General features: G+C 40.2%; 1 non-coding gene across 1 annotated transcript; it reads left to right on the top strand.

Annotated features, from left to right (window-relative positions):
• The first annotated feature begins 521 nt into the window (after window positions 1-521).
• Trnat-ugu lies at window positions 522-596 on the top strand. The gene has a single exon. It is a non-coding gene; the product is annotated as a tRNA-Thr (tRNA).
• The last annotated feature ends 13303 nt before the right edge of the window (window positions 597-13899 follow it).

Here is a 13899-nt window from a genome sequence, read left to right as displayed (position 1 = left end):
TTTTAATAAATCAGTACAATGGAATGATAATTAAATGGACACCCTAGCTGCAAACAGGCGTTGATGTACTTCATTGGGGACATGTTGAAAATGTGTGCCCCGACCGGGACTCAAACCCGGGATCTCCTGCTTACATGGCAGACTCTCTATCCGTCTGAGCCACCGTGGGCACAGAGGATAGTGCGTCTGCTGGGACTTATCCCTTGCACGCTCCCCGTGAGATCCACATTCCCAACATGTCCATACCACTACATTCGTAGTACGCCTAGTAGATGTTTGCCCATCAATCTCATTACTCGTGGCAGATTAATCTACCAAGTCCTGTACGAGTTCGGGCATAGCGTGTGCATTCACACAAGAAGGTCAATGGCCGGGAAGCCATATTTAACTATATATGACGGTAGTATCTGTTCCCGAATCTACTAGGTGTACTACGAATGTAGTGGTGTGGACATGTTGGGAATGTGGATCTCGCGGGGAGTGTGCAAGGGATAAGTCCCTGCAGACGCACTATCCTCTGTGCCCACGGTGGCTCAGACGGATAGAGCGTCTGCCATGTAAGCAGGAGATCCCGGGTTCGAGTCCCGGTCGGGGCACACATTTTCAACATGTCCCCAATGAAGTACATCAACGCCTGTTTGCAGCTAGGGTGTCCATTTAATTATCATTTCATTTCTAGCAAAGCTGCATGGTCATCCACGGTAACTGTTCTTTCGGGAACAGATACTACCGTCATATATAATCAGTACAATGGGCCTTATTGCTGCTATTTGTTATTATCTGTATAGCTTTTTTCTGTAGCTTCGAGACAGACTGAATATTCTCATCACTTGTTCCCCAAAACGTGATTCCATAACTGAGGATTGAGTGTATGTATCCAAAATATGTCATTTTGAGGCATGAAATATTGCACGTTGGTGCAAGTATTCATAGACCACATGCTGTGGATAATCTCTTGTTAAAGCTTTTACATGTTCTGCCCATTTTAAATGGCAATCTACTTCCAACACCAAAAGTTTGGTATCCATTAGACATTCTATTACATGATTATTAATTGTTAATTTATCATCATTGTGTGTTTTATTCAACTGGAAGTACATAGAATTAAATTTCTTTACATTTAAAGTTACGTTGTTTTTCAGTGAGCACTTGTGAACATTTTTTGAGGACTGCATTAGCCTTTTCTGTCAACTGTGTTGGGGTTTTGACTGTGATCACTATGTTGCTGTTATCAGCAAATAGTATTTTTCCCCACATCTGATACTCTGCGAAAAAATATTAATGTAAATAAGAAAAAAGATTGGTTCTAATATACTACCTTTTGGGATGCCTGTATTAATATTTTTTGGATGTGATCAGTGTTTTACTAGAAATGCCTCTGAAGCATGCGAAATCTCAACACACTGTGTAGTGGTTAATAAAAAAGAGAAGAAAAATAAGAGAGAAGAAAAGAGGTTGAAAATGTGGAAGAAATCGTGAATAAAAAAAGGGGTTTTAAAATCGTAAATGACCGTGAAAAAAAAGGGAAAGAATGAAAAGCAAATCGGACTTCGTATTACAGAAAAGCTATAGTTGTGGTGGTCCTTGTTTTTGAACAAAAGTTAAACCAATTTCCACAACAAAACTTACTGAAGAGAAACAGAGAATAACAAAATGTAACTGACAGGGGAAAGTGGCGTAGATAAATTATCCTTTACCAGGTTAACTTGTCTTCTTTCGTGCGGCGTCCAGGTCTTCAAAAATCTCCTTCATTTCGGCGTGAAAAGTCTGCTCCGAAATCTTGCAATAAGTTTCATTGTCCAGGAATTTCTAATGTATACAAAACCGTCTTGACATGAAATGCAAATTATTTTACGTTGCTTCCCTCCTCCAAATGTCATAACAACTTCCACAATATGTCTATACATTAGAATCAGATCAAGACTAGCTAATAAGTTTTTTACGTCAGCATCAGATCACGTCTGCCTTAAGCTTCGGCTATCAAGAGACAATTAAGAAACGAATAGAAAACAAAAAAAAGAGTTACAATTTTAGTAGTTTCTCTGCCGTCGAGCGCTCATACCGCTGCGACGGGATATTTTTTTATCTCGGAACGAGTGTAGCGCGGCGAAATTCAAAGTCCCGCTATTACTGCATCCAGTTTTCTAGGTAGGATTTAAACCACCTCTTAATCACACCTCTTATTCCTAGTAAATCTAATTTATGAAATAAAATTATGTGGTCCACTGTATCAAATGCCTTTGGTAAGCACAAGAAACTTCCATGCAGATGGTCACCTACGTCCAGTGCCTCAAGAATGACTTTTGTAAGCTGTGCAATAGCCAATTCTGTACCTCTTTTGGGGGCTGAAACCCTGTTGTTCTTTGCAAAGAAGGTTAAACTCATTTAGATACTGCATTCACCTATTTTTAATTACTTTTTCAACAATTCTGGAAATGGTGGACAGTAGGGAGATTGGTCTGTAGTTTTCTACATTTTTGGCATCACCATTTTTAAGTATGGGTATTACTTTTGCTCATGTAAGAAAACAGCCAAATTTGAACGATTGATTGATATTTTTGTTTGTTATTGGAGCTCTTATGAAATTTACACGTTCTTACAGGACACAAACTGGGATTTCATCGAGACCAGTTGATTTCTTATATTTTTATAGATGTATAACATTTGTCACGTCTTTCTCACTTACCTCATAGAGTGCCATAGAGTTTGGTGGATGGTTCTGGGTGGGTAAGACATAAGTGTCTGGAAAGTTGTGTTGCATTTTCTTAGCAATGCTGTTTAAGTACACATTTACGAAGTCAGTTATTCCTTTTAGGTGATACATTTGTCTATTTTTGTTCTTAATTTGTGAATTCAAAAGTTTTTGCCCTGTGTCTGCTGTTTCCCATTTGATAATATTCCAGGGTGCGTTGCTTTTGTTTTCTGTCAGCAATAGTATTTTATGGTTTGTGAGTTTTTTAGCAAATAGTAGTACATTTCTATAGATTCTCTCGTAGTTTTTATAAAACTGCAAAAAGGTTGGGTCAGTCTGTCTATTTTTGATTGAAGCGAGATACTGAAGAGCTTCAGAGGAGTTTTTGATACCTTTGGTTTCAGAGGAGTTTTTGGTACCTTTGGTTAGCAATATAATTTAAAGATATGGGAACTGGATAAACTGAAAGAACCAGAGGTTGTACAGAGTAGCAGGGAGAACATAAGGGAACAATTGACAGGAATGGGCGAAAGAAATACAGTAGAAGAAGAATGGGTAGCATTGAGGGATGAAGTAGTAAAGGCAGCAGAGACTCAAGTAGGTAAAAAGACAAGGGCTAGTAGAAATCCTTGGGTAACAGAAGAAATATTGAATTTAATTGATGAAAGGAGAAAATATAAAAATGCAGTAAATGAAGCAGGCAAAAAGGAATACAAATGTCTCAAAAATGAGAGCGACAGGAAGTGCAAAATGGCTAAGCAGGGAAGGCTAGAGGATGTAGAGGCTCCTTTCACTAGGGGTAAGATACATACTGCCTACAGGAAAATTAAAGATACCTTTGGAGAAAAGAGAACCACTTGTATGAATATCAAGAGCTCAGATGGGAACCCAGTTCTAAGCAAAGAAGGGAAAGCAGGAATGTGGAAGGAGTATATAGAGGGTCTATACAAGGGTGACGTACTTGAGGACAATATTATGGAAATGGAAGAGGATGTAGATGAAGATGAAATGGGAGATGCAACACTGCGTGAAGAGTTTGACAGAGCACTGAAAGACCTGAGTCGAAACAAGGCCCCGGGAGTAGACAACATTCCATTAGAACTACTGATGGCCTTGGGAGAGCCAGTCCTGACAAAACTCTACCATCTGGTGAGCACTATGTATGAAACAGGTGAAACACCCACAGACTTCAAGAAGAATATAATAATTCCAATTCCAAAGAAAGAAGGTGCTGACAGATGTGAAAATTACCGAAAAATCAGTTTAATAAGTCACGGATGCAAAATACTAACGCGAATTCTTTACAGACGAATGGAAAAACTGGTAGAAGCTGACCTCGGGGAAGATCAGTTTGGATTCCGTAGAAATATTGGAACACATAAGCCAATACTGACCCTACGACTTATCTTAGAAGCCAGATTTAGGAAAGGCAAACCTACGTTTCTAGCATTTGTAGACTTAGAAAAAGCTTTTGACAATTTTGACTGGAATACTCTCTTTCAAATTCTGAAGGTGGCTGGGGTAAAATACAGGGAGCGAAAGGTTATTTACAATCTGTACAGAAACCAGAAGGCAGTTATAAGAGTCGAGGAACATGAAAGGGAAGCAGTGGTTGGGAAGGGAGTGAGACAGGGTTGTAGCTATCCCCGATATTATTCAATCTGTATATTGAGCAAGCATTGAAGGAAACAAAAGAAAAATTCGGAGTAGGTATTAAAATCCATGGAGAAGAAATAAAAATTTTGAGGCTCGCCGATGACATTGTAATTCTGTCAGAGACAGCAAAGGGCTTAGAAGAGCAGTTGCATGGAATGGATAGTGTCTTGAAAGGAGGATATAAGATGAACATCAACAAAAGCAAATCGAGGATAATGGAATGTAGTCGAATTAAGTCGGGTGATGCTGAGGGAATCAGATTTGTAAATCAGACACTTAAAGTAGTAAAGGAGTTTTGCTATTTGGGGAGCAAAATAACTGATGACGGTCGAAGTAGAGAGGATATAAAATGTAGACTGTCAATGGCAAGGAAAGCGTTTCCGAAGAAGAGAAGTGTGTTAACATCAAGATTAGATTTAAGTGTCAGGAAGTCGTTTCTGAAAGTATTTGTATGGAGTGTAATCATGTGTGGAAGTGAAACATGGACGATAACTAGTTTGGACAAGAAGAGAATAGAAGCTTTCGAAATGTGGTGCTACTGAAGAATGCTGAAGATCAGATGGGTAGATCATATAACGAATGAGGAGGTATTGAATAGGACTGGGGAAAAGAGAAGTTTGTGGCACAACTTGACTAGAAGAAGGAATCGGTTGGTAGGACATGATCTGTGGCATCAAGGGATCACCTATTTAGTATTGGAAGGCAGTGTGGAGACCAAGAGATGAATACACTAAGCAGATTCAGAAGGATATAGGTCGCAATAGGTACTGGGAGATGAAGAAGCTTGCACAGGATAGAGTAGCATGGAGAGCTGCATCAAACCAGTCTCAGGACTGAAGACCACAACAAACAACATATTTTTTCTGAAGTTCAGTGGTATGCTAAGTTTTGGGGAATGCTTCCCCAAATTTTAGTTTAAAAATGGATGTGAAGCTATTAAACATTTTGTTCACATTCGGTTCTGCATAGACTTCCTCCCACCCTTCATATTGTATTTTAGATGAAAATTCATGCAGGTTTGACTTTGAGAAGAGACCTTTGTGGACTATTAATTTAAGGGGGTTTTGTACACTTTTTGTTTACTTTTAATATCTGACACAAATACTCTGATAAGCCTAGATCTTGAACATGTATATAGCATTTTTCCTGTCTGTATCTGTTGCTATATGTTCTGTCAATGTAGAAGATTGTTTGGTTACTCTAGCGGGACAGCTTACAAGTGAAGTTTTGGCCATAACTGTACAAAACATTTAGATAGGCATGGCTGACATCAGCTGACTTCATCATATTGATATTTAGATTATTATGCTTGTTTTTGAGCAAGATACTGTAGCCAGTGTCTGATTTAGTTTTGAGAAAATAGCATCCCACATCACCACACAAATTGCCATTAATTTTTTTGTTCTGTTACTTCAATAGCTGAAAGTTCAAGATGTTGATCAACACTTAATGCAGTAAGATCATTTCTGTCTTTAAATGAAAATACCTCTCTTCACATAAATACATGAACCCCCCACCTTTTATGGAGAGTCCACTGTAGAAACAAGCAAGTTCGTATGAGGCTAAGGCTAAATATGAGATTTCATACTGTGTGCACCAGTGCTTCGTAATATACACAGCTGAACTGTCTAAATTTGTAAATTTACCTCTAGTTGCTGAACTTTGTTTTTTATGGATTCTATATTCTGGTGAAGTACTGTTAAACATTTAGTTGTACTTATCGTGGTGCCCTCCTCCTCTTCGTGCTTGATGTTAAAAAATCTTTCAGATGGTGTGGGGGCACTGTTGTCTGCCTGCTTGCTACACTGTGTGTTTCACTTGCTGTTGTTTCCTTTTCTTCTGGTGGAGTTGCTCCTCAGTCATCTATTGCTGCTGTTGCTATTGGTTGTGTAGATGTACATGTTGTGAACATTTATTTGCCACTGTAGACATTGGTTCTAGGTATTTTATTACTGCTGTTGCTGGTATTGTTACAAATGCTTTCCTGTGTTCTAGCCGTGCCACAGCTAGATTTGTTGGGCAGGCAGGGATTTCTATGACATTGACAGCCTTGCTAGTGCAAGATACTTTGCAGATCTTTCTTGCTGTTGGCAGTGCAGTTGTGTCATATTTCTCACTTCTAGAAAAAAACACTTGTTACAAACAATTTGATCCTTTGGTAGATTAATGATTTGACCCACTTATGTAAGTGCATTCTGTGTCTTGTAAAGTGCTTTCTTTCCAGCTCACTTAGGATGACAAAAACAGCATTTAATGTGGATTGACAGGTCTTTTTGCAAGCCCTGTTTGCTTTTTGGATCTCTCTGTTTACACATGACGATTCAATAAGGTCATACCTATATGGTATGCCTAGCACAATTATTTTCTGATCCCCAAATGTACAAAGTGTCTCTCTTAATACTCTTGTTGCTGCTTTCAGTTCATTTCTATATGCATCGTTTGCGCCGCCTACTATCACGGTACGCTGGTTTTGCGACACACAATTACTGTTTTTATGGTCCTTCAGTATTTTGTCTAATCCTGCTCCAGGATTCACCACACTTGTCGCATTGAGGTCTTGTTGGTAACGAAAATTTCTGCTATTCCTCTGCCGTGGCTGTCAGCAGGCAACACTAAACTAATGCTTTTTGGTAACCCTTTGTTTACGTTGATGCACTGCTTGTTTACCTTCACTTCGTGACAGCTGGTTTCTGAAGCTGTATTTCGACATAATGACTGCATAGTGCATTTCTTTACTGCCACTACAGATCGAAGTGATTTATCTGGATTGCCAACCTCTTTCGTTTCAAGTTCACTGTTTAAGAGTAGACACTGAAAACGGTTTCTTAAGGGTAACTGGAAGCTGTCTGAATTAAGTTTGGGTTTTACACAATCCTTTGGTTAGTTGTAGGTTTGGGAATTTCCAAGTTCTTTTTGTGATGGTGTAGATAAGTATTTCACTGTATTTTCCAGCAGCTTAACGTGTTCCTTTGCGTCTTTCTGCAGTGCTTCTAGCACTTTTAGTTCACGGTTAGAACGGCACATTTCATTTGCATTCATACGGCCGTTACACATTGTTCCATATGCACACGATATGCTTTCTTGATTCACTCTCGAGAAAAAATACGTATGATACCACTTATGCATCACTAAGTATATTCTAACACCACTTAGTACGATTTTATTGCATAATATGCAGTTTACGGACGCTAAATACTCGCGATTTACGAAAAGATTTTCTGTTACGTCTACACATCTTGCTTATGCTTAGTCACAGGCGCTAAGGTATTACTGCGTATCAGATTTGAAATTCACTTTATTGAAACTGAACGTTAAAGGAATATTATAAGTGTAGGTACAAATATATTTAGTTATATATACTTTCCTAAATTATTAATTTGACTTTTTTGCTAACTATCTGAAGCGCTACAGCCATATTACCTTCTATTTAATGATTAGACAAAATTGAAATAGAGGTTTTGGATTAGGTTACAAGCATAGAGAATCATGCATTCAGCGGGTAATCCGGATTTCCACAGGATGTCTTAAATGTGCATCCCCCCCCCCCCCCCCACACACACACACACACCATCAGTCGCTTACTTAAGTAAGCTTACAGGTGCAAATACCCCACCTGCACATTGTTGTGGCAGCTTCCACATACATTACTAAAGCTGCAGCGTTTTCTATTTTCTTGCACATGTCAGTTTCCCCCACCATCGCATGTGAGCTTCAGCAACTGCCGATAGGTGGATCTGCTTTCATTTTGCCTGGTTCATTCGGCAGAACACATCTAGAATTGTTTGTTTATGTACATGGAAAGTTATCGTCGTGCCAAAATAAAGGGCTTGGGATGGTAAGAAATTTTGTGGCGTAACTGGGAAATTTGTCAACTCTCGCCCGTCCTCAAATAAATATGATCAAATCTAGGGCCTAGCTGTAGACTTGGTCATAAAAGTCGCTTGTCTTCTGTTCACTGCAATGTGAAATGTTACCACTTGGAGCGCTAGCATCCCTGCAGCGTTCTGTCAGCAGTAGTGTGTTTGTAAACATGGTTGCGAAATTTAATTTGTGTGTGTGCTGTCAAGTATAAAATTAATAGAAATGTATCACGATGATGAGGCGCTTTATAGCTTGAGGCAACCTGAGTACAAAAATATATTAAGAAGACTGGAGAGCAACAAAAAAAATTGCTGAGGTGATTAGCCGTAAGATATGGTCCAGGTGCACTGCTGACGATGTAAAAAAGAAAATTAACCCAGTCTTCTTGATCTATTTTTGTACTTAAGATGCCTCACATCTTAAAGCGCCGCATCAGCTTCATACATTTCTATTAATTTTGTAGTTTTGGGACACAAAACGTATTTATTACTTTGATCTACAATAAAAGTAGTTCTTAATGCAAATAAAGTGTATTGAACATTTATTTAATTTCAGATATTGGTTCTTTTAGTGTTTTATAAATTGCTTCACACGTTTCAGGTATTATTTCAGTTAATGTGCACTGTGTTGTTCGAGTGCTGTATTGTAAGGTAGAGTAACTCTCTCCTGTAGTAAGACATGTTACTGTGAGCCTGTATTGTGCAGATATAGCAGTTCTTAAGTGAGTATTGTGCGGTGTGATACAACGAGACGTCCGCCCCTGGTAGCTGAGTGGTTAGCGTGACGGAATGTCATACCTAGCGTGCCGGGTTCGATTCCCGGCTGGATCGGAGATTTTCTCCACTCAGGAACTGGGTTTTGTGTTGTCCTTATCATCATCATTTCATCCCCATCGACACAAGTCGCCGAAGTGGCGTCAACTCGAAAGACTTGCACCAGGCGAATTGTCTATCCACTGGGGGGCTCTAGCCACACAGCACATTTTTTATACGTATGACGAGACACTGCACTGAGCAAATACTGAAATGTCATCCATTCTTAAGCAATTTATGTACGACTTGATGTCCTCCACTAGAAGTTCACGTAACAAATTTTGGTGAATGCCTTTATCGTCTCGTCGAGCCGTCCACCTGTGTAGCTGAGTGGTAATGTACCTGCTTCCCAGGCAACGGGCCCGCGTGCGATTCCCGGCTGGGTTGGAGATTTTCTCTGCTCCTGGGCTGGGTGTTGTGTTGTCCTCATCATCACTTCATTCTCATCACCGGCATGCAAGTCGCCCAGTGTGGCGTTGATTGAAAAAAAAAATACTTGCACTCGGTGGCTGGACTTCCCCAGATGGGGCCTCCCGGCCAAAAATGCCATACGATCGTTTCATTTTCATATCGTCTCGTCTTAAAACCCACGGCTTCACCCAGATACATATATCCCCCCCCCCCCCCCCCCCCCACCGCCTATCTTCCAAATGCGTACACAGTGCAATAGTGGTACATGTAACTGCTGTGCATAATAAAAGTTGTCAGTCATCTTGAACTTTGGCGAAAAATGTGATGACAGTGTAATACCCATTGTTAGCGCCACCTCAAATGTCTTTGTCAAACAGATTTGACGAATATTTGATCATATCTTTGTCAAAGAAATATGACAGTGTAATACCGGCCTTAGTAAAATATCATTTTTTCAGGTGACAAAATGGATTAGTTGTATTGTTACTGATAATGTGATCTTGTTGAGAATCATATTATTGCAGAACAGTCAATGCTGTGAAGGCGTTTTTTATCTCAGTACAATGACAATTTTTTGATTTAGTCATTGAGTGGAAATAAAAGATGAAATGGAAATTTATTCGTGGTTTTAGAGGTTTAAAACTACTCTTGACTCTCACTCAAATCCTGTGCAAATATAACAGTGTTCGTATTGGCGCTATCATTGAGAAATGGCTATTATGCACAGCAGTACAAAGTTTCATTATTAAAATTAAGTACTGCTCCGGTAAAACAGGCGTATTTTTACAGCACTTTCGCCCAGTCAGAACCTGGACTGACTCTAAGAATAAAAGCAAGGCTTAACTGTTGAGGCAAAAACGTTACATTCCGATCTATCTTCAGTGTGTTCTAGGTAACATAAAAATTTAGAAACAGTGCCCTTCGGAATGCAGTACATACAGTATAGAGCAGTGACTAGTTATCAGATGTTACAGTATTACCTGGAATTCAATGTAAGTTAGCACAACATCTTATGTGCGTGTGTTAGGCTTTTGTACAGAGCCAGAGATATGGTCTAAAAAGATTTAAAAATTGGTTTTACTCGTTTTCGAATGAAATGTCATCCTCATCAGATTGCTTCCGTTCCCAAACAATATCTACAAGCTGCTTATTTCCATACCTATCACTAATGCAACCGACTCTTGTTCGCCAACGTCAGTATACAGTAAGGTAACAGGAGTCATGAAATAACAATATGCACTTATACAGATGGCGGTACTATCGTGAACACAAGCTATTAAACGACAGTGTGTTGGAGGAGCTGTCATTTGTACTCAGATGATTCATGTGAAAAGATGTGTGCATCTACATAAATACTCTGAAGGCACCGTGTGGTGCGTGGCGGAGGACCCCCTGTACCACTACTAGTAATTTCTTTCCCTGTTCCATTCGCAAATAGAGCGAGGAAGAAACGACGATCTATGTGACTCCATATGATCTCTGATTGCTCGTATCTTATCTTCATAGTCCTTATGCACAATGTATGTTGGCAGCAGTAGAATCGTTGGCAGTCAGCTTCAGATGCTGATTCTCTAAAGTTTCTGAGTAGTGTTACTCGAAAAAAAAAAACGCCACCTTCTCTCCAGGGACTCACATTTGAGTTCCCAAAACATCTCTGTAACACTTACGTGCTGTTCGAACCTACTGGTAACAAATCTAGTAGCCCACCTCTTGAATTGCTTTGGTGTCTTCCTTCAATCTGTTCCGGTACAGATCCCAAACGCTTGAGGAATACTCAAGAATAGGCCGCACCAACGTCCTATGCACGGTCTCCTTTACAAGTGAACCACTCTTTCCTAAAATTCTCCCAATAAACCAAAGTCGACCATTCGCTTACTCTATCACAATTCTTATATGCTTGTCCCATTTCCTGTCGCTTCGCAACGTTACACCCACACAGTTAAACGTCTTGACTGTGTCAAGCAGGACACCAGTAACACTGTATTCAAACATTACATGTTTGTTCTGCCTATTCATGGGTATTAAGTTACATTTTTCCACATTTAGAGCTAGCTGCTACTCATCACACCAACTAGAAATTTTTTCTTAGACATCTTGTATCTTCCTACAGTCACTCAACTTCGACACCTTACTGTACACCGCAGCGTCATCAACAGACAACTGCTGATTGCTGCCTACCCTGTCCGCCAAATCATTTGTGTACATAGAGAACAACAGTGGTCCTATCACACCTCCCTGGGGAACTCCTGACGAAACTCTTGTCTCTGATGAACACTCGCCATCGAGGACAACATACTGGGTTCTATATTTAAGGAGTCTTTGAGTCACTTACATACTTGTGAACACATTTCGTATGATTGTATCTTCGTTAACAGTCTGCACTGGGGCACCATGTCAAATGCTTTCTGAAGATCTAGAAATATGAAATCTGCCTGTTGTCCTTCACCCAGATTCCACAGTATATCATGTGAGAAAAGGGCAAGCAGAGCTTTGCATGAGTGATGTCTGAAGTGACTATGGCTGCACAACAGGAATTACCAGAGACTGAATGTGGAATGGTAGACCTAGATGCATGGGACATTCCGTTTCGGAAATGGCTAAGGAATTCAATACTCCGAGTTCCACAGTGTCAAAAGTGTGCCGAGAATACCACATTTCAGGCGTTACCTCTTACCACAGACAATGCAGTGGCCAACGGCGTTCACTGAGATCAGTGGCATTTGGGTAGAATTGTCAATGCTAACAGAAAACCAACACTGCGTGAAATAAATGTGGTACTTAAACGACGAACATACCCTTTAGGATAGTGTGGCGAAATTTTGCGTTAATGGGGATATGGCAGCAGACTTCCTTGCTAATAGCACAACATCACCTTCAGTGCCTTCCCTGGGCTCATGAACATATGGATTGTACCCTAGATGACTGGAAAATTGTGGCCTGGTCAGATGAGTCACTATTTCAGTTGATAAGAGTTGATGGTAATGTTTAAGTGTAGCACAGACCCCAACACACCATGGACCCAAATTGTCAGCAAGGCACTGTGCAAGCTCCTTAATGGTGTGGGCTGTGTTTACATGGAATGGACTGGGTCCTCTGGCCCAAGTGAACCGATCATTTACTGGAAATTGTTATGTTCAGCTGCTTGGAGACCAGACAACGATGGAATTTTTATGGATGACAATGCGCCATGTCTCTGGGCTACAATTGTTCGCAATTGGTTTGAAGAACACACTGGATAATTTGAGCGAATTATTTAGTTACGCAGATTATCTGACATGAATTTCATAGAGAATTTATGGGAAACAGTCGAGAGGTCAGTTTGTGCACAAAATCCAGCACTGTTAACACTTTCGTCATTATGGACAGCTATAGAGGCAGCATAGCTCAATATTTCAATAGGGGACTTCCAACGACTTGTTGACTCCATGCTATATCGAGCTGCTTCACTACACCAGGCAACAGGAGGTCTGATACGGTATTAGGATGTATCCCGCAACACTTGTCACCTTAGAGTATAGAAGGTGTCCATAATTAAACGTCACGGAAAAACATTAACGAAAATTTTACCTATAGATGCTGATGTAAGCGTCTTAACTTAAATGGCGTTGGTTACAAATGACAGACGAATCACAATATGATGGCTATGGTTTGAGCTGCGTATAACACCATGCATGATGATTAGTGAGCTAACTCAGTATGTTCAGCAGTTACCAGTTGTGGCTCTCTTAGTTAGGTATGTCAATCCAACACAGCAAGGTTGTATCATATCAGATGGGTTAAATCGATTTTTATTTGTTCTGAAGCCAAAAACCGCATAAAAAGCGAAATAACATTAATTGACATAAGATTCTCACTGTCGTGAGACTGGCGCAAGACATGTTCAATATGCTGTCCACCGTTTTGTGCCACAGGTTGAAGTCGAGAAACAGCACAGAGCGAAATGTCATGTGGGTCATGTTCAGAATACATTACACATTGTGTGCCTGCAATTGAGCTACATGCATAACTGAGTACCAAACAAAAGATCTTTCAGATAACCCCACAGCCAGAAGTCACACGGATTAAGATCAGGTGATCTCGATGACCAGGATGTAGGGAAATTACAGCTTATAATTCTAGCATTAGAAAATGTCTCTGCAGAAGCCACTTCACTGGCGGTGCAATATGTGGAGGAGCGCCATCTTGCATAAAAATGCCACACATCCATGCTATTGAAAGGTTGGAACGACGCTGGTGTTTACCAGAGATGGTACAGATAACAGGACCCAGAGGACTCATCTACTCGAAAAAAGGTGGCTCTACGATAAATGAAGCCGTCAATCTGCACCACACAGTCAGAAGTGGTATCAGTAAACGCGCATGCAGATTTCCTGTTGCCCATTTTATGCAATTCTGCATACTGACATGTCCTTGGAGATGGATATGAGCTTTGCCTGTCCACGGAATGTTGCCCAACCAATCATTGTC

This window comes from Schistocerca americana, chromosome 4 (genome assembly GCF_021461395.2).
Source record: "Schistocerca americana isolate TAMUIC-IGC-003095 chromosome 4, iqSchAmer2.1, whole genome shotgun sequence".
Classification (NCBI taxonomy): Eukaryota; Metazoa; Arthropoda; class Insecta; order Orthoptera; family Acrididae; genus Schistocerca; species Schistocerca americana.
The sequence above is the reverse complement of the archived record's forward strand: the minus strand, read 5'-3'. Positions and strand labels throughout refer to the sequence as shown.